At 51.2% G+C, this 21,056-nt stretch overlaps 1 long non-coding RNA gene across 3 annotated transcripts; it reads right to left on the bottom strand.

Annotated features, from left to right (window-relative positions):
- Positions 1-5,895: 5,895 nt before the first annotated feature.
- Positions 5,896-20,003, bottom strand: LOC138750604 (uncharacterized). 3 transcript variants are annotated; one of them, XR_011349410.1, is made up of 4 exons: positions 19,821-20,003; positions 16,662-16,833; positions 14,207-14,272; positions 5,896-5,954 (listed from the first exon to the last, which is right to left on the bottom strand). It is a non-coding gene; the product is annotated as an uncharacterized lncRNA (long non-coding RNA). The 3 variants fall into 3 exon arrangements; XR_011349411.1 differs by lacking the exon at positions 19,821-20,003 and adding an exon at positions 19,023-19,048; XR_011349408.1 differs by lacking the exon at positions 19,821-20,003 and having other exon boundaries at positions 16,662-16,907.
- Positions 20,004-21,056: the final 1,053 nt, after the last annotated feature.

Genomic DNA, 21,056 nt, shown 5'->3' with positions numbered 1-21,056 from the left:
AAGATGGTTACATCAGCAAAAATTAAATGAAATGCTTCTTACAGTCAAGAGCAAAAGAATTCCCTGCAGCCTCCAACTCAGCCCTTGCCCACAAATAACATCCCCCGCCCCCCTCCCCACCCCAATTCTGGGATCAAACCATCAGCAGCCTACACTTTGTTGGAATCTAGGGGTTAAAACATTATGAAAGAAATGATTAATTAATAAGTTGATATGTACTGCATGGTTCAGGGAAAAAGAGGAATGTGATTAAGTGGCAATCACAGCATGGAGCGAAGTTGGCTGAGCAAAATTGTCTGCTCCCAAATACAGGGAGAGAAAATTCATAAAACGATTTAGGAGGAAAGCTCCAACTGAAGGAGGTGGTGAGTAGCACAGGAGACACAGGCCAGACCAGAACAAAGAATGGCCTGCAAGAAACCAAGGGAATGGAAAACCAGTCTAGGAGGAAGATTAAGGCATGAGGAGGTGTTAAAGAGAACAGCAGAAATTGGCCAGACAAGAACAGAAAGGTGATTAGAAATATCGGGTGATGAATTAATTTCTGATCAAAACAACAGGATAGTCTGGCCTGGAGGATCAAGATGGGAGCGCTACACCCCAGGTATCTGCAAAACAGGAGATGACTTGTGATTACCCTTATGCAAAAAGATCTAGCAAAGGAAGCCAACTTTTGTTCTGTATGATAAGGTTGATCTATATAAACTGAGCCAACTGGACAATAGGGGTCAGTCTTGGGGAATAGCTCACTGTGCAGGTGACCTATGAACTAACGACTGACCCAGAGCTCTGTTAAGTTTTATTCTTGTGCTGTGTAATAAATTGACTGTTGAACCGAATACCTTCTCCTATCACTTCATTCAAAGAACACGCTGGACTCAGACCACATACAGACTAAATTAAGAGTAAGGGAAAGCCAGAGTCCGACAACTTCAGAGCCAAACCTCAGGCACAAACATCCCAAAACCATCATCCCAAGACAAGAGCTAAAGTTGCAGGCACCGTAAACCACACACATTAAAGCAACACATTTCTCTGGCTCAATACCCACGAACCACCAGTTTGCAAACTACCCACAAACAGGGGCTTCCACAAACACCGGATTCCTTTCACCCCAACAACTCAAAGAACCACCCCAGAAAAAGCAGCCACAGTAAAACCAGGCTTCCTACCTTCCTCTGATGGCAGCATCACCTCATCTCTGCCTGAAACCTGCAAGTGACGAGAGTGGGGAAACTCTCCTGTTTTAAACCCTGAGCTGGAATCAGGAGGACAATTAATTCAGGTGTGAAATATCTCAGTAAATTGTGGCTGGCCCTTTAAACAAGGCCCATCTCCACCCTTCAAGAGAGCTGCAATTAAGGGAATAGCACCTTTTTAATTTGGAGATGGGAGTTAAAACAGTTTTCTCACCTGTGGCATTGAGATGTTTGAGGAGATGATACTTCTAGATAGGGGAGTGTTAGAGCTTTATGAGAGATTTGTTTGTTTTTGGGGCTAGTCCTTTCAATTTTGGTTTGGAAGCCTTTTGTGGTCTATGACAGCTGAAAACTAAGCAAACTAGGGTTTTCTTTGATCCTGATGGTTGTGCAGCAGTTCAAACTTCTCAAATGCAGAATTTGAGCTGTTTGCTCTCCCAGTGCCCTAGAGCATTGGTTTGGAAATATTTATGCCACAGGTGGTGTTATGGTCCTGTTAAGTCAATGACTCTGAATCAAATCTGGCCCCGTCTGCAAGGGGTTTGTGTGTTAACCCACTCTTTAGTGGAGGAGGCAGGTTAACAGGGGTTTGTGGGGGGGGGGAAATCACAGGTGAATGAGGGGGAATGCACAGAGCTGTTGGGGTGAATAGGAGTGTGAGGCAGGTGTTGGCGAAGGAGAGTGTGTTGCAGGGATGTGTAGCTGAGGACTCACCATCCAATCTCAGACCAGAGGGAAACAGGATTCTTATCGTGCTCACAAATTCCTTCGTCACTCCTCGAACGATGATCAGTATTCTGACTCAAGCGTTTTCTGGCCCTGTGACGACAAGCGGGCCTAACGTTCCAATGGCAAATGAGGCAGGGAGGATGTTTCCTGTAATAGAGGTAGTAAAAGTTCCATTAGAAAGGAATACGTTGCCTTTAACTGATAACATGCGGTGGGGTCTCGGTACATTTGGTGATGTCTGGGATCTATCAATATAAAAAATGAAAATCAAGGCTGGGTCTCTCTGTGAGGGGGGGGGTATCTAATATTTGCTTATGTCATAATCTAATTCATCCCAACTGGCAGTGCGGGCTTTGTTCCCCAAAGTATCCGTATTGGCTGTCCATGGACCATCTCTGTCCCAATGCAGTCCTCAGTGTCACTTGCATTTAAATCAATGATGGCATCAGCACCTTTTGGCCAATTTTAGCTCTGTTTACTCAGTCAATCTGGCAAGTTTAGTTTTTCATTCAGTACTGGTGTCTGGGGTTAAAGGGAGTAGTGGATGATTGATAATTCCTGAAATAATTCTTCATTCATCTTATTTTTTTAAAAATTATTTAATTTCACATATGCATTAAAAACTAATTTTTTATTTGAAATAACATCAAATGAATGCAGAGTGATTAAAAAAATTAACCCCTTGTCTTGGGATGATGGTTTTGGGATGTTTGTGCCTGAGGTTTGTCTCTGAAGTGGACGCTGCTGATGGGTTGATCCCAGAATGGGGGGGGGGGGGGGGGGGTGGGGGGTGTTTGTGGGCAAGGGCTGGTTTGCAGGAATTCTCTTGCTCTTGACTGCAAGAACCATTTCATTTAATTTTTGCTGATGCAAAGAAAAAAAGAAAAAACATGTGGATAGTATTTATAAAAATTTACCAAACCTTTCAAATAAAATCTAACATCTTAAATTTCTTGATTTTAGGAGTCGGAAGGTTCATGTTGGGCTTCCAAGTTACTGCCACACATTTTACCCCTAGAACAATTACAGCACAGAAACAGGTCATTTGGCCCTTCTCGTCTGTTCTGAACTAAATACTCTCCTCCAGTACCACCTCTCTGCATTCCCCACCCCTCCAATTTTCTCTTAAATGACAAAATGGACCCTGCTGCCACTATTTCACCCGGAAGCTCACTCCACTCAGCCACCATTCTGAGTCAAGAAGTTCCCCCTCACGTTACTTCAAAACTTTTGCCTCTTAACTCAAGACCTCTTGTTTCAATCTCTCCCACTTGCAATGGTATTGCCTATCCACATCAACTCTATCCATCCTTCTTGTAATTTTAAATACTCTACCAAATCCCCTCTCGGCTTTCGAGTTGACAGTAATGCACTCATGGATGGTTGGATGAATTCTCTTGGGTAAGAGTTCATAGTGGCTCAAAATTGCTTGATTAGATGCAAGGAGAGCTGCCACTATATGTTGCATGTATTTGGTTCTGGGTTTCGAAGGTACCTCAGCTCTCTCTCTTTTGTACTCGGTCCGAAAGTATTGCTGATCTTATTTGGAATTAGACCAGTTTCAATTAAGCAATGCTGAAGATTTTTGGTGGGGGTGGGGGAATAAGCATTGCATTAAATGAAGCTGCGGCTGGTCATCCTGAAGTGTTGATCTGCAATCCAAGTCTGGTGAGCTTTCTGGGATGGGCTAACGTTCCAGGCAACTCCTTCTTCACACAACAGGATTCAACATTTAATAGGACGGGGGGCAGAGGAATAATCTGGGGCTAAGTTCCGTATGTGTTTTGAGTTGATCTGATATAGTTCATGAAGCCCATTGGATTTTAACTTCTGTCGGGAGCACAGTGGGATATGAACAACATTTCTTGTTGTTTTCAGAGTACATCTTTCCCCTGGTTTATAATTTTTTGTTCGAATCATTTTTTTACTCCTGTCCAAGTTAGTAACAGGAAACACTGTGGGAGTGGGACGCTGTTTCATCGCTGGTAAAGTCCAACAACTGGTGAAACATTCACATGATTGAAGCTCTCTGGAAGGCAGGTTTCCAATTACTGCAGGTAACTTTCAGTTCAAGATCTTTCACCCCATCTTCCTCACTCGTGCACAGTGTCATGGCCGTCAATGACGGAAGGAGGAAAGTTGGTTTGAAAATGAGCAAATTGTTTACGTCAGAGCCAAGTCTGAAACCACCTTTTATTGAACCAAGCGAGATGCAGGACTGGTCACGGTGGCTGCTGGGGAGCACATGCAGATAGCCTTGCCCACAAGGAACCTTTTGAGTCCTCATTCTCAACATAGGGTGGCAGTGTCCTAGGGTCTCCTTCTTTCGCCTTGTCTTCCTTAATCATCTGGAGCCTGGTTTCTTTCCCCTCTCATTCAGCCTGCATTATTTTCTGCATCCTCTCCCTGTTCCTCCCTTGCTTTCTGTTCCCTTCATTTTCTCCCTCATCATTAATTTTAGCAAAGATGACTGGCTTGGTTTAGTCTGTAACATGTTTGAGTTTCAAGTGGAACATTTAACGTGGGCTCAGTGCTGTTTTAAAATATTAGCAGAACAGAGGATGACACCGGTCACTAATGGATAGAAGAGAAAAAGATCCCCCTCTCTCTGGTAAGGTCGTGGGCAAGAGACCTAAGAGAGGAACAAGTCTGAATAAACATCTTTCCTGATTAACTGTGTCCGGTGCATTGATTGAGTGGTGCTGTTGCAGCAGACCCCACTCTTATCCATAATTGATTGGAAACTAATCTATGGTCACTGGACCCAAAATGTTCACATACACGTTTTACCTCTCTAACCATTACAGCATCGAAATAGGCCAACTTGGCCCTTCGAGTCCACGCCGAACACTTTCTCCTACCTCATTCCATTGACCTACACTCGCCCCTTGACCCTCCATTCCTTTTCTGTCCAAATACATATCCCACTTCTCCTTAAGTGCTAATATTGAGCCTGCCTCCTCCACTTCATCTGCAAGTCCATTCCACACACCCACCACTCTGAGTGAAAGTCCCCCCTCACATTTCCTCTAAACTTCTGCCCCTTTCTCTCAACCCACGTCCAATCTTAACCCCAATAATTTTAAATACCTCAACCCAATCCAACCTCAACCTTTTCTGCTCCGCAGAATAAAAATCTTGCTTAACCTTTCCCTATAACTTAGACCTGTGGTTTTCAAAATGCTCTCAAACTCAAATTCCACTTGAAGCAATCCCTACACCAGAAGTGCTCTGTGATTAGTCAGGGATTGATTCAGGTGCAATGAAAGGAACCACCTACATCCTACAGGATGGAGCGCCAAAATAGCGTACATAGTTGAAGAAATTAAATTCCAAGACTTGGCTCTGCAAAGTGTTTCAACTTCAAAAGTACAGCCCCTCATGGCCAATCCTGGGAATTTACTCGGACAGGGTCCAGCGGAAAAGGGACACTGTCCAAATGCCAGTGCCAAATGATGTCATTTCACGCCCCCTCCACCCCTACTTATATCCTCGGCGTTTGCCGATGTCGGCCTGATGGTAAAACCGGTGGAACAGAGACAGCAGAGAATCACCTGTTTCCAGTCGAAGGCAGAACACTCCGCACCCCGGGGATGAGTTGTGTTCAGTGGAAAAGCAATCTTGTGTCCCAGTGGAAATGGCACCAAGGGCTTCCTAACCTGAGACACTGCATGGCCAATGAACTGGGATTCCCGTGGAAAAAGGGTCTCAGACTGCTTTGTAAAATCTGCATGCAGTGCTTCAACCGAAATGAAGGCCAATGGGATGATGAGCTTCATTAAACTTTTCTACGTTGTCGTGCGTGAAAGTGAGGCCATTTTGGCAAGAAAGCGCAGAAAAATTAACCACGATCACAGGAGTGGCCTCCACGTGAGACCTGGAGCAATATCTTCATGGAAACAAGAGACAATTTGACCAAATATCTAATCTCATTTATAAAAATAGCACTGGCCTTCGCGAAAAGATGTATCACGATCAACTGGATGTCCGATAGCACGCTGGGCTGTGGAAAGGAACTGCTGTTACCTACGGGAAAAAAAAATCACATAAACGTGACCCTTTGGTAAAGGTCTGTCAGCTGTACCTGGACCATATAGGGGCCCAGACACGAATATAAATGAACATTAAAAGGGTGTAAAAGTAACCATTATATAGACCAAAACCAAGTTTCCCCAACTGGACTCATCTACTTGTAATCTCTGAAAATGTGGATATGAAAACAAACTGCAATAGAGAGAGAAAAAATTCAAAGTGCAAAAGGGAGAGTCTTTAAATGAGTCCCTGAATGTGTGTTGAGTCTCGTGGTGAAGGGGTAGTAGCTGTTCCTGAACCTGGCTATACCTCTTTCACGATGGGAGCAGTGAGAACAGAGCGGGTGATGTGGATCCTTGATTGCTGCTGCTCTCTGACAGCAGCGTTCCCTGCAAATGTTCTCAATGGTGGAGGGTTTTTACCTGAGATGTTCTGGGCAGTGTACATACTTTTGTAGAGATTTTTGCTCAGGGGTATTGGTGTCACAAGACAACTGATCAAACCTACTCCAAACTGAACCTTTCACCCCTCACACCCGTAAACCCACTATTTTTCTTGCATCAATGTGCCTGTCTAAATGTTAAAGGTCCCTATTATTCCAGACTACACCATCCTGCCCGGCCATGCACTCCAGGCACCCGCAGCCTTCTGCACGTTCTCTTTATACAAGTCCTTCAGCAGCCTTGTGTTTCCTCAGCACTGCCTGCTCCTCCACCAAGCTCTGCCTCAAATCCATTCACTCTATGAGCTTCCTGCATCGCTCCAGAGAAAAGCCCAAGGTTTCTCTCTCTGGATATTGCATTGACTTCATTTTGATGGGCTGAATTCCTGCAGCTTCCCAATCAAACATCTGCAATCGCCTTTAAATTGTGCCCCTCTGCACAGATTTGTGCCACCTGCTTTTAAACAGGTTAAATCCTATGGGCATTCTGACAGTGTCCTTCCACTCTCTCTCTCTCTCTCTCTCTCTCTACCGGTGGAACTAAATCCTTCTGCTCAAATTGTTGCTTGGTCTGGGCTTCTGTCCTTTTGCCTGGATTCTCATTCTCTGCTATTTCAGTCTGAACCTTGCCCTCAGCACGAGGAATAAAACCGTGGGGATATGGATCGGAATTCTTTCTGGCTAGAGCATCTCAAACACTGCTCTCATCCTCGTGTGTACACAGCTAGAGACAAGAACAAATCTTGTCCTTAGTCACTGTGAAATCCATCTCCAGGATGCTGGCACTTTATTCCTGTGTGTTTTTTTTGAACCTTGCTTAGTGCTAGTTTTTCCTTTTGAATTGAACATTACAATATATGTGAACGCACTTTCCAAATGGTTTTACAATGTAAACAATATTTTAAAGAAAAATCTGAAGACTTCACCATCTGAGATGCAGATTCTAATCTGTGGCTTCGGCGGGTCCGCGCCAAGGGGTATTTGGATTATTTTAAAGAGGACCGTCTTCCAATGTCTGCAGTGGAACTGGGAGAAAGAGGGTTGGGCTGTCGGTGTCATAGATAATGACGTCTCATTACAGAACTGAAAGCTTACAGTCTGTGGTGAACTGATATTCTCGTCCGAATGACCAGCACCCCTTCCTGCTCATTCCCATCCATGGGGCCGGGACTCCCTCACCCTCACGGGTCCCCTTTCAACTCGCAGTTCTCCGATCCCCTCAACCACACGGATTCCCTAAACCATGCGGGTTCACACCCCCACCTTCAGCCTCGCAGATGCCCTCAGCCTTCTGGGTCCACGTCCCAGTCCACCCTCCGCCCTCTGGGTCCACGTCCCAGTCCACCCTCCGCCCTCTGGGTCCACGTCCCAGTCCACCCTCCGCCCTCTGGGTCCCCGTCCCCCCTCAGCCCTCTGGGTCCCCGTCCCCCCTCAGCCCTCTGGGTCCCCGTCCCCCCTCAGCCCTCTGGGTCCCCGTCCCCCCTCAGCCCTCTGGGTCCCCGTCCCCCCTCAGCCCTCTGGGTCCCCGTCTCCCCTCAGCCCTCTGGGTCCCCGTCCCCCCTCAGCCCTCTGGGTCCCCGTCCCCCCTCAGCCCTCTGGGTCCCCGTCCCCCCTCATCCCTCTGGGTCCCCGTCCCCCCTCAGCCTTCTGGGTCCCCGTCCCCCCTCAGCCTTCTGGGTCCCCGCCCCCCTCAGCCTTCTGGGTCCCCGTCCCCCCTCAGCCTTCTGGGACCCCGTCCCCGTCCCCCCCTCAGCCTTCTGGGACCCCGTCCCCGTCCCCCCTCAGCCTTCTGGGTCCCCTTCCCCGTCCCCCCTCAGCCTTCTGGGTCCCCTTCCCCGTCCCCCCTCAGCCTTCTGGGTCCCCTTCCCCGTCCCCCCTCAGCCTTCTGGGTCCCCGTCCCCCCTCAGCCTTCTGGGTCCCCGTCCCCCCTCAGCCTTCTGGGTCCCCGTCCCCCCTCAGCATTCTGGGTCCCCGTCCCCCCTCAGCCTTCTGGGTCCCCGTCCCCCCTCAGCCTTCTGGGTCCCCGTCCCCCCTCAGCCTTCTGGGTCCCCGTCCCCCCTCAGCCTTCTGGGTAACCCGTCCCCCCTCAGCCTTCTGGGACCCCGTCCCCCCTCAGCCTTCTGGGACCCCGTCCCCCCTCAGCCTTCTGGGTCCCCGTCCCCCCTCACCCTTCTGGGTCCCCGTCCCCCCTCACCCTTCTGGGACCCCGTCCGCTTTCTGGGCCCCGTCCCCTTTCTGGGCCCTCGTCCCCTTTCTGGGCCCTCGTCCCCTTTCTGGGCCCTCGTCCCCTTTCTGGGCCCTCGTCCCCTTTCTGGGCCCTCGTCCCCTTTCTGGGCCCTCGTCCCCTTTCTGGGCCCTCGTCCCCTTTCTGGGCCCTCGTCCCCTTTCTGGGCCCTCGTCCCCTTTCTGGGCCCTCGTCCCCTTTCTGGGCCCTCGTCCCCTTTCTGGGCCCTCGTCCCCTTTCTGGGCCCTCGTCCCCTTTCTGGGCCCTCGTCCCCTTTCTGGGCCCTCGTCCCCTTTCTGGGCCCTCGTCCCCTTTCTGGGCCCTCGTCCCCTTTCTGGGCCCTCGTCCCCTTTCTGGGCCCTCGACCAGAAATTAAAATTATGAGATGGATAGACAGTAAATGTAGGTCAGCATTATCCACTCAGAGACAAACTAGCGGATTTGGGATAAGAGTGAAATGGGAAAAGTTGAGAGGGAAAATTGGAGGAATTTGTTCAGAGTAGAGGGAATATGGAATGAGCTGCTGGGTGATGGTGAATGAGGAGTCAATTTTAATTATGAAGAATTTGGATGGGGATGTGAATGGCAATGGTATAGTGGTTGAAGGTCAGTGGGAATGGGCCAAATAATAGTTCAGCACACACTCAAAGGGCCAAAGGACTTGTTTCTGTGCTGTACTGTTCTCTGGAGACTGGAGGTTAATTGGGGGTGAAGGGCCTGTTATTGTCCTGCACGTATAACGTTAAAGATTTAAGACACAGATGAACCTAAAATTTTTTAAATGTTGTATTGATAGGACTTTAATGCACAAAACTCCCCACCCAATTCTGATTGGATACCCTGGTTTGTTTGCTCCAGACAGTATTCAGATAAACACACAACCAGCATTTCAGGCTTGAGCCCTTTATGAGGCAAGTATCTGTACTATATAAAGTTCTCTGCTTGACATGCTGAGCCTCTCCAGCATTTGCGTCGCTACAGAAATTGGTTGAGTTACTACGAGTGAACACAAAAAAATGTACATCCACAGGGACAGGAACTTGAAACATACACAACAGAACCACACAAATACCCCCATTCACCTTCCCATTTTGTGAAGGGTAAGATAAAAACACTCCTTACACGGGGACAGATATGAACCTGGGTCACTGCCACTTTAAGAACATTCTGCTAAACATGCCAAGATCAAAATTCAATTGATTGTCCTGTAATAAAGTGCAATATTACACAAACCACTTCATTCATGCATAAGGCAGATAGGGTTACATGAGCAGAAAGTTAAATGAAGTGCTTCTTGCATTCAAGAGCAAGAGAATTCCCCATTTCCCATGCAATCCCCAAACCCAGCTCTTGCCCACCTACATCCATCAGCAGCCGACACTTCAAAGGCAAACCTCAGACACAATCAGGTACAAACATTCCAAAACCATCATCCCAAGACAAGAGCTGAAGTTGCATGCACCGTAAACCACACACACGAAACCAACACATTTCTCTAGCTCCATCGTTCTGAGCCACATGGAAAACACCAGATTGCAAACTACCCACATACGGTGGCTTCCACGAACACCAAATTCCTTTCAACTTTCAAATTCCAACAACTCAAATAACCCCAGAAAAAGGAGCCACAGTAAAACCAGGCTTCCTACCTTCCTCTGATGGCAGCATCATCTCAGGATGAAAGCCACAGGTTACAGGGGTGGGGGCGGGGTGGGGGGGAGGGGAAGAGAGAAGAGCGGAAGGAGGGGAGGAGAAGAGGGGAAGAAGAGGGGGGTGAAGAGGGTTGGAGAATAGGAGAAGGGGAGAAGAGGGGAAAGTGGGAGGAGAACACGGGGGGGAGGAGGGCAGCAGGGGAAGGGGAAAGAGAGAAGAGTGGGGGGGGGGGAGGGGAAGAAAGAAACTCACCTGCTTTAAACCCATGAATTTCTGTCACCTGATTAACAGCCCCTGAATTGATGCTCTCTCGCTATTGGCCACATTGATGGAGACAGGAGCCAGGCCTGAGCTGGAAACTGGCCAACAGTTAATTGGCTGATCCTTCAGGTGTGAGGTATCAATGCTGAATATTGCTGGACATTGAAACAAGGGCTGGCTCCAACCTTTGTCATTGTGGTCAAGACAACATCAATGTTGTTTATTAGTTCGTGGGGTCAAAACAGTAACCAATGCTTCCAGCTCAGGGAGTGTCGGAGGAGCCTTGACTCATGACAGAGATCTGTTTGTTTTGGGGACTTGTTCTTTGACTGTGGGTTTGAAAGCCTTTTGTGCTCTATGATAGCTGAAAATTTCAAAAAGACCAACTAGGGTTTTCTTTGTTCCTGATGGTTGTACAGCAGTTCAAACTATGCAGAATTGGGTATACTTTAAGCTGTTTGCTCTCCCAGTGCCTTGGAGCATTGGTTTAGGGCAATGACTTGGGAATATTTATGCCACAGGTGGTGCAATGGTCCTGCCACGTCAGTCACCCTGGTTCAAATCTGGCCCCGTCTGCACGGGTCTGCTTGTATGTTCACCCCACACCAACATTGCTTTTCACCCACCCTTCAAACTCTGGACACGTGTGTGTGTGTGGGGGGGGGGGGATGGGGGGGGGTGGTGGGTGGTTAATGGGACTATTTATGTGGTCAGAGCTCCTTTGGCCAATTACTCTGCTCTATGTTTAAATGTAAAGATTCAGTCAGGGTTCCCTCTGTGTGGATGTATAGTTAGTGCCCAAAATGTCTTGGCATTAATTAGAACCAGAAAAACACAGACAACACCCCATTCAGCCCTTCAAGTCTGTGCTGAAGACATCATTCCACTCGTCCTACTGACCTGCACCCATTTCCATAACACTCGAGACTTCTCCATCCTTGTCGCTATCCAATTTATTCTTCAAACTGAAGACTGAGCCTGCACCCACCACATCAGATGGCAGCTTGTTCCACACTCCCACCACTCATTAAGTTTCGAAGTTCCCCCTAAACCTTTCCACTTTCACCCTAAAGTCACATCCTCTTGTATATATATCTCCTCATTAAAGTGGTAAGAGCCTGCTCACATTTCCTGTGTCTGCATCATTCTGTGTCATACTAAGCCCTGACCACACAAATCCCCCCATTCACTTTCCAATTTGATGAAGGGTGCAGAATATTAGCTGGATCTTGTTCTGATAATTCTGATGAAGACATCATCACACAGATTTTGCCAGGAAGCTAGGAGAGAGAGTGACCAAGGACATTTCAGACAGGAATCAATTCTCAACTCCTCGACTGAGTCTCATATCCTAATGCCTGCCTCATCTCTAAAACAATAGTGCGAATTGACTACAGCTGGAGCCACTTTCAGCTACATTCTACGTCAAGAATCAGTCTGCAGAAGCAAAAACAGCCCTATGGAATGTTCTTTCAGGTGGCAGCCTGAAAGGGACAGCTGTCGGAGAGGCGCCTCAGAGCGCACTCCAGTTCCTGTCAGCGGAGGGCATCAGGGCAGGTGCGGCTGGCTCAGGATGTTGGGGCAGGGGAGGCTGTCAGGCAGCAGTGATGGGTGGTGTCGGGCGCGGTGATGGGGGCTCTCGGGTGAGGTGAATGGGGCTGTCGGACGCGGGAAGGGTGGGTTGTCGGGCACGAGGAGGGGGGCTGTCAGGCGCGGGGATTTGGGTCCCTGGCTGATTATCATCAGGCGGCTGCATTCAGGGTCCTCGGGGGAATTGCTCAGACACGGAGATCATACCTCCCGAAGGAAGATTGGTAAGTACTCCTCCGATCCACATCAGGCTCTTTCACATGGCCTCCATACAGCCGCATTCGGGTAGAATATGTGACTTTACATCGGGGGTATTCTGGCCACCTGAAGGAGGCTCATCAGGCCTGATCCAAAGGCTGCAAGAAGCCTTGAGCACCACTCAGTCCCAGAATGGCAGTTTCTGCTTTGAACTGTTAGCCACCATTGTCAACTTCAAGAATTAAAAATTACTATGAAACTAGACATTTACATGTGTAAATTGTAAACCAGAAATCAGACAGGCAGAGAATGATTACCAATGGGTACTGTGAGCAACCCTTCCAGATTTCTGTTGAAATTTTGTAGACCAGAAGGATGTTCTTAATTATAACGGGCACATGAGATTAAATTGCCAACAACAAATCCTTTCTATGTCTTGAGGAAGAGGATGTGCAAAATGTAAAGCAGAAGCTGTACTAATACCTTCCAAGAAATGTTATCCAATTTGTTGGCAGGAAAATGTCTTAAAAGCTCTACCATGTGACTGTGTTCTTTAACTGCCGTTCAAACATTGATAGTGAGGTGAGTCTGTTCACCCACCACTGGTACCCCTCATTCCTGCTGGCATGACTCAATAAAGACTGTGTTTTAGAGTTTGTGGTTTTTTCTGTACCTTTTTGTACCTTGACAGGAACTCGACTTCAACAAGGGTGAGAAAAAAAAACACTCAAACCCCTTACATGGTGACAGATTTGAACCTGGGTCACTGTCACTAAGAACATTCTTCCAAACATGCCAAGATCAAAATTCAATTGATGGTCATGGTATAAAGTGCAATATTACACAAAATTCACTTCAGTCAGTCATAAAGCAGACAGAGTCACATCAGCAGGAAGTTAGACATAGTGTTCCTTGCAGTCAAGAGGAAAAGAGAATTCCCTGAGTCCCCTACAGCCCCCAAACCCAGCCCTTGCCCACAAACACCCAGCCCCCTGCCCCCAAAATCCAGCGCAAACCATCAAATGCAGTCGCCTTGTTTAGAAAATGTAATGGGGAGAATCTTGGGAATTATAGACCAGTGTAGGATCTATGAGCATTTGCAGAAGTACAGACTTCTCAAAGACAGTCAGCATGGCTTTGTGATGGGAAGGTCATGCCTCATGAGTCTAAATGAGTTTTATTTGAGTGGGGTAACAAAGGAAATGAATGAGGGTCGTGTGGTAGATGTGGTCTACATGGATTTTAGCAAGAATTTGACGAGACTCATCAGAAAGTAATTTGGCAAAGGATCAGGGTAACTTTGGCTGTGGATAAAAAATTATCTTGTTGGAAGAAAGCAGAGAGGAGTGGAGTGCCACAAGGATCTGTTCTGGGACCCCTGCTCTTGTTGATTTTTATAAATGACCTGCATGAAGAGGCAGAAGTTGGGTCAGTAAGTCTGGGTCTGTAAAGTTGTCAAAGGATACAAGAGGATACAGACAGGATGCAGATTTGGGCAGAAAAGTTGCAGGTGGATTTCAATCCAGGTAAGTGTGAGGTGATGCATTTTGGAAGGACAAACCAGAAGGCTGGGTACAAGGTTACCAGTCGGTTACATGAGTGAGGATAAAGAGAGGGACTTTGGGGTTCAAATCCAAATATCCCTCAAGGTTGCCGCTCAGGTTGATAGGATAGTTATGAAGGCCAATGGGATGATGAGCTTCATTAAACTTTTCTACGTGGTCGTGAGTGAAAGTGAGGCCATTTTGGCAAGAAAGCGCAGAAAAATTAACCACGATCACAGGAGTGGCCTCCGCGTGAGACCTGGAGCAATATCTTCATGGAAACAAGCGACAACTTGACCAAATATCTAATCTCATTTATAAAAATAGCACTGGCCTTCGCGAAAATATGTATCACGATCAATTGGATGTCCGCTGGGCTGTGGAAATGAACTGCTGTTACCTACGGAAAAAAAAAAATCACATAAACGTGACCCTTTGGTAAAGGTCTGTCAGCTGTATCTGGACCACATAGTGGCCCAGACACTAATATAAATGAACAATAAAAGGGGATAAAAGTAACCATTACATAGACCAAAACCAAGTTTCCCCAACTGGGCTCATCTACTTGTAATCTCTGAAAATTTGGATATGAAAACAAACTGGAATTGAGAGAGAAAAAATTCAAAGTGCAAAAGGAAAAGTCCCTGAATGTGTGTTGAGTCTCGTGATGAAGGGCTATTCCTGAACCTGGCTATACCTCTTTCCTGATGGGAGCAGTGAGAACAGAGCGGGTGACGTGGATCCTTGATTCCTGATGCTCTCTGACAGCATCATTCCCAGCAAATGTTCTCAATGGTGGAGGCTTTTTACCTGAGATGTCCTGGGCGATGTCCATACTTTTGTAGAGCTTTTTGCTCAGGTGTATTGCTGTCACAAGACACCTGCTCAAACCTACTACAAACTGAACCTTTCACCCCTCAAATCCATAACCCACTATTTTTGTTGCATCGATGTGCCTGTCTAAATGTTAAATGTCCCTATTATTCCAGACTCCACAATCCTCCCCGGCCATGTGCTCCAGGCACCCGCAGCCTTCTGCACGTTCTCTTTTTACAAGTCCTTCAGCAGCCTTCTGTTTCCTCAGCACTGCCTGCTCCTCCACCAAGCTCTGCCACAAAGCCATTCAGTCCATGAGCTTCCTGCATCACTCCAGAGAAAAGCCCAAGGTTTCTCTCTATGGATATTGCATTTACTTCATTCTGATGGGCTGAATTCCTGCAGCTTCCCAATCAAACATCTGCAATCGCCTTTAAATTGTGCCCCTCTGCACAGATTTGTGCCACCTGCTTTTAAACAGGTTAAATCCTATGGGCATTCTGAAAGTGTCCTTCCACTCTCCCTCTCTCGCTACCGGTGGAACTAAATCCTTCTGCTGCAATTTTTGCTTTGGTCTGGGCTTCTGTCCTTTTGCCTGGATTCTCATCCTCTGCTATTTCAGGCTGAACCCTGCCGTCAGCCCCAGGAATAAAAACGTGGGGATATGGATCGGAATTCTTTCTGGCTGGGTATACGTTGTAACACGGAGCCTGGAGCATCTCAAACACTGCTCTCATCTTCGTGTGTGCACGGCGAGAGACGAGAATAAATCTGGTCCTTAGCCACTGATAAATCCATCTGCAGGATGTTGGCACTTTATTCCTGTGTGTTTTTTTTTGAACCTTGCTTAGCGCTCGGGCTTTGAATTAAGATTTTTTCATTATTTTTTCCTTTTGAATTGAACATTCTTCTTTGGCTTGGCTTCGCGGACGAAGATTTATGGAGGGGGTAAAAAGTCCACGTCAGCTGCAGGCTCGTTTGTGGCTGATAAGTCCGATGCGGGACAGGCAGACACGGTTGCAGCGGTTGCAGGGGAAAATTGGTTGGTTGGGGTTGGGTGTTGGGTTTTTCCTCCTTTGCCTTTTGTCAGTGAGGTGGGCTCTGCGGTCTTCTTCAAAGGAGGTTGCTGCACGCCAAACTGTGAGGCGCCAAGATGCACGGTTTGAGGCGTTATCAGCCCACTGGCGGTGGTCAATGTGGCAGGCACCAAGAGATTTCTTTAGGCAGTCCTTGTACCTTTTCTTTGGTGCACCTCTGTCACGGTGGCCAGTGGAGAGTTCGCCATATAACACGATCTTGGGAAGGCGATGGTCCTCCATTCTGGAGACGTGACCCATCCAGCGCAGCTGGATCTTCAGCAGCGTGGACTCGATGCTGTCGACCTCTGCCATCTCGAGTACTTTGACGTTAGGGATGAAAGCGCTCCAATGGATGTTGAGGATGGAGCGGAGACAACGCTGGTGGAAGCGTTCTAGGAGCCGTAGGTGATGCCGGTAGAGGACCCATGATTCGGAGCCGAACAGGAGTGTGGGTATTCACTAAAGTTAATGCACTTTTCAAATTGTTTTACAATGTAAACAATATTTTAAAGAAAAATCTGTAGATTTCACCATCTGAGGTGCAGGAACTAAACTGTGGCTTCGGTGGGTCCGCGCCCAGGGTTATTCGGATTATTTTAAACAGGACCGTCTTCTAATGTCTGCAGCGGAACTGGCAGAAAGAGGATTGGGCTGTCGGTGTCATTGTTAATGACGTCTCATTCCAGCACAGAAACCTTCCAGTCTGTGGTGAACTGATTTTCTCATCCCACTGACAAGCACCCATTTCATATCCCTTCATACCCCTCCCATCCATGCCCATATCCAAATGCTTTCTGCAGTTAAGCCATTTCTGAATCCACACATCCATAGATCCCAAGCCTTATGACTAAGTCTGTGGAGCCTATCAAATGCCTCACCAAAATGAAGACAAACCTCATCCTCTGCCAGACCTTCATCCATTCCTTTTAGTAACATGATGGTTGAGGTCAGGGGTCGCCAAACGGGTCAGACTGTCGACCGCCCTCATAGCATCCCTGATCCCTCATCGACCCCCACGCCTGGAATCCTGGCGCTCGATGGGGTGGGGGGAACATCACTGCCGCATCTACTTGAGGAACAGAGAGTCCTGTGGAAAAGTGGAACCTTTCTATTATTGGCCCCACCACCCATTCCACATGCAGGTCCCCATCCCCAGCCCCCTCACATCCATCACAAACTTCCCGCTCATTCCCATCCAATGTTCCCCGACCCCCTCACCGTTCTGAGTCCTCAACCCCCTGAGCTTCCCGGGTCTGCCTCAGGCTCTCAGGTCCCCCTCACCCTTCTGGGTTCCCACACCCCTCTCATCCTCGCGGGTCCCCGACCCCCCCTCAGCCTCGCGGGCCCCGACCCCCCCCCTCCGCCTCGCGGGCCCCGACCCCCCCCCTCCGCCTCGCGGGCCCCGACCCCCCCCCTCCGCCTCGCGGGCCCCGACCCCCCCCCTCCGCCTCGCGGGCCCCGACCCCCCCCCTCCGCCTCGCGGGCCCCGACCCCCCCCTCCGCCTCGCGGGCCCCGACCCCCCCCTCCGCCTCGCGGGCCCCGACCCCCCCCCTCCGCCTCGCGGGCCCCGACCCCCCCCTCCGCCTCGCGGGCCCCGACCCCCCCCCTCCGCCTCGCGGGCCCCGACCCCACCCTCCGCCTCGCGGGCCCCGACCCCCCCTCCGCCTCGCGGGCCCCGACCCCCCCTCAGCCTCGCGGGCCCCGACCCCCCCTCAGCCTCGCGGGCCCCGACCCCCCCTCAGCCTCGCGAGCCCCGACCCCCCCCTCAGCCTCGCGGGCCCCGACCCCCCTCAGCCTCGCGGGCCCCGACCCCCCTCAGCCTCGCGGGCCCCGACCCCCCTCAGCCTCGCGGGCCCCGACCCCCCTCAGCCTCGCCGGCCCCGACCCCCCTTAGCCTCGCCGGCCCCGACCCCCCTCAAGCTCGGGGTCCCCGTCCCCCCTCAAGCTCGGGGTCCCCGTCCCCCCTCAACCTCGCGGTCCCCGTCCCCCCTCAGTCTCGCGGCCCCCGACCCGCCCCCCCTCAGCCTCGCGGGCCCCGACCCGCCCCTCCTCAGCCTCGCGGGCTCCGCCCCTCCTCAGCCTCGCGGGCCCCGCCCCTCCTCAGCCTCGCGGGCCCCGCCCCCCCTCAGCCTCGCCGGCCCCGACCCCCCTTAGCCTCGCCGGCCCCGACCCCCCTCAAGCTCGGGGTCCCCGTCCCCCCTCAACCTCGCGGTCCCCGACCCCCCTCAGTCTCGCGTCCCCCGACCCCCCTCAGTCTCGCGGCCCCCGACCCCCCTCAGTCTCGCGGCCCCCGACCCCCCCTCAGCCTCGCGGGCCCCGACCCCCCCCTCAGCCTCGCGAGCCCCGACCCCCCCCTCAGCCTCGCGGGCCCCGACCCCCCTCAGCCTCGCGGGCCCCGACCCCCCTCAGCCTCGCGGGCCCCGACCCCCCTCAGCCTCGCCGGCCCCGACCCCCCTTAGCCTCGCCGGCCCCGACCCCCCTCAAGCTCGGGGTCCCCGTCCCCCCTCAAGCTCGGGGTCCCCGTCCCCCCTCAACCTCGCGGTCCCCGTCCCCCCTCAGTCTCGCGGCCCCCGACCCGCCCCCCCTCAGCCTCGCGGGCCCCGACCCGCCCCTCCTCAGCCTCGCGGGCTCCGCCCCTCCTCAGCCTCGCGGGCCCCGCCCCTCCTCAGCCTCGCGGGCCCCGCCCCTCCTCAGCCTCGCGGGCCCCGCCCCCCCTCAGCCTCGCCGGCCCCGACCCCCCTTAGCCTCGCCGGCCCCGACCCCCCTCAAGCTCGGGGTCCCCGTCCCCCCTCAACCTCGCGGTCCCCGACCCCCCTCAGTCTCGCGTCCCCCGACCCCCCTCAGTCTCGCGGCCCCCGACCCCCCTCAGTCTCGCGGCCCCCGACCCCCCTCAGTCTCGCGGGCCCCGACCCCCCTCAGCCTCGCGGGCCCCGACCCCCCTCAGCCTCGCGGGCCCCGACCCCCCTCAGTCTCGCGGGCCCCGACCCCCCTCAGTCTCGCGGGCCCCGACCCCCCTCAGACTCGCGGCCCCCGCCCCCCCTCAGCCTCGCGGGCCCCGACTACCAGAAACCCTAATGTCACCCCGACCCAAACTCCCTCACGGTTCCCCGGCCCCACCTCACAACCATCTCCCCGCCCGTTCCCCTCCGAGCTCCGGCCGCCCCAGACCCAAAGGGCGACCCGTGGAAACTCCCTCCTCCCTGGTCTCGCTCCCTAAATGCCCCGATTCCCGCCCGTGAAGCACCGACACGAACCTCTCCCGCTCGCGACCAACTGCTCCAAAGGCGGGAAAGATCCATAACATGGCGGCCCCCAGGGGTCGCTCTCGCGAGAGCTTAAGCCACCCCTCCACGGGATCTCTTGCCAGCCCAGTCCCACTGGGGAAGGGTCCGAGATCTGCCTCGGGCCTCCAGTCCATCTCCCCTTCAGGCTGCACATTTCCACACCAGGACCTGCCCCACATTCCCCCCCAAGAGTCCAGTCCATCCCACCTCCACCACCTTGGCCCAAAGCTCATTCCACGTTCCCACCCCCCTCTGAGGGAAAAAAATCCCGCTTCAATCTCAATCCATGTCCTCCTATTTGAATCTCTCCCAATCTCCTTGGAAACAGCCTGTCCCCATGGACACGATCCGTCCCCCCTCACAATTTTCAAATCTTCCTCAATCTTCTACGCTCCAGGGAATAAAGTCCCAGCCCGTCCAACCTTCCCCTGGAACTCAAACCCCGAAAGCCAACCCCTTCTTTGTCCCTCTCCTCGACGCGCTGTCTCATTCCTATCCTTCCTCTCCTCCGGCCACCCAAACGGCACACAATGTTCCCAAGTTGGCCTCGCCCATGCCTCGTCCAACTTCCTCGTGGCCTCCCACCTCCTGCACTCAATCCTCTCATTTCTGAAGGCCAAAATACCAGAAGCTTTCTTCACTCCCCCCACCCCACCCCCCCATCTCCACATGGGACTCCACTTTCGGGCAGGTCTGTACCACAGTTCCTCAATCCCTTTGTTTGACAACACTCCTCAATGGTGTACCATTTAACATTCAAACTCTTACGTTTTAAGAATCAATTGCAGAGATCCATGGATGTGGGAAGTCAGGAGGGTTAGGGACTGGGTGCAGGTCGATGAGACTGGCAGAATGATATTTCACCATGGACGAGAAGGGCTGAAGGGTCCCTTTTCTTTGCTGTGGGGTTTCTAGGGTAGAGTTCACACCATTCTCAGGAAGGAGGATGAGCAGACAGATGTCATAGTCCACGGGTAGGAAAGGTGATGAGATCCTGCCAGGAGAGATGAGGGAGTTAAGTGCGAAGGTGAAGGGCACAACCAAGGGGTCTCTGTCTGTCTGTGTGCGTGTGTCACTACGTCTGTGTGTTTCTCTCTATGTCTCTGTGTGTCTCTCTGTGTCTGTGTGTGATTCTCTGTGTCTGTCTCTGTGTGTGTGTCTCTCTCTCTGTCTGTGTGTCTCTCTGTCTGTCAATCGGTCTGTGTGTGTATCTGTGACTGTGTGATTCTCTGTGTCTGTATGTCTCTCTGTGCCTGTCTCTGTGTCTGTATGTCTCTGTGTCTGAGTGTCTCTCTGTCTGTGTTTCTCTCTGTGTCTGTGTCTCTCTCTGTGTCTATCTCTCTCTCTGCGTCTCTCTGTGTGTATCTCCCTCTGTGTGTGTGTCTCTGTGTCTGTTTGTGTGTCTCTGTCTGTGTCTCTTTGTGTGTCACTGTCTGTGTGTGTCTCTCTCTCCCTGTGTCACAATGTGTGTCTCTCTGTGTCTGTATGTGTGTGTCTCTCTCTCTCTCTGTCTGTGTCTCTTTCTGTGTCTCTGTATCTGTGTGTGTCCGTGTGTGTGTCTCTCTGTCTGTGTCTCTCTCTCTCTGTTTGTGTGTGTCTCTCTCTCTGTGTCGCTGTCTGTGTGTCTCTCTGTCTGTGTCTCTGTGTGTGTCTCTATATCTGTGTGTCTATGTCTCTGTGTGTGTGTCTCTCTCTATCTATGTCTGTGTGTATGTATCTGTGTGTGTGTGTCTCTCTCTGTGTCGTGTGTTTGTCTCTGTCTCTGGCTGTGTGTGTGTGTCTGTCTCTTTGTGTCGTGTGTGTGTCTGTCTCTGTCTCTATGTGTGTCTCTCTGTCTCTTTCTGTGTGCGTGTCTCTCTCTCTGTCTGTGTGTGTGTCTCTCTATCTGTCTGTCTGTGTGTGTCTCTGTCTGTGTGTGTCTCTGTGTGTGTCTCTGTCTGTGTCTCTGTCTGTTTGTGTCTCTGTCTGTGTCTCTGTATGTCTCTCTCTCACTGTCAGTGTTTC

The sequence above is a fragment of the Narcine bancroftii genome, unplaced genomic scaffold (assembly GCF_036971445.1).
Source record: "Narcine bancroftii isolate sNarBan1 unplaced genomic scaffold, sNarBan1.hap1 Scaffold_192, whole genome shotgun sequence".
NCBI classification, from domain to species: Eukaryota; Metazoa; Chordata; class Chondrichthyes; order Torpediniformes; family Narcinidae; genus Narcine; species Narcine bancroftii.
This window is presented reverse-complemented; position numbering and strand designations above follow the sequence as displayed.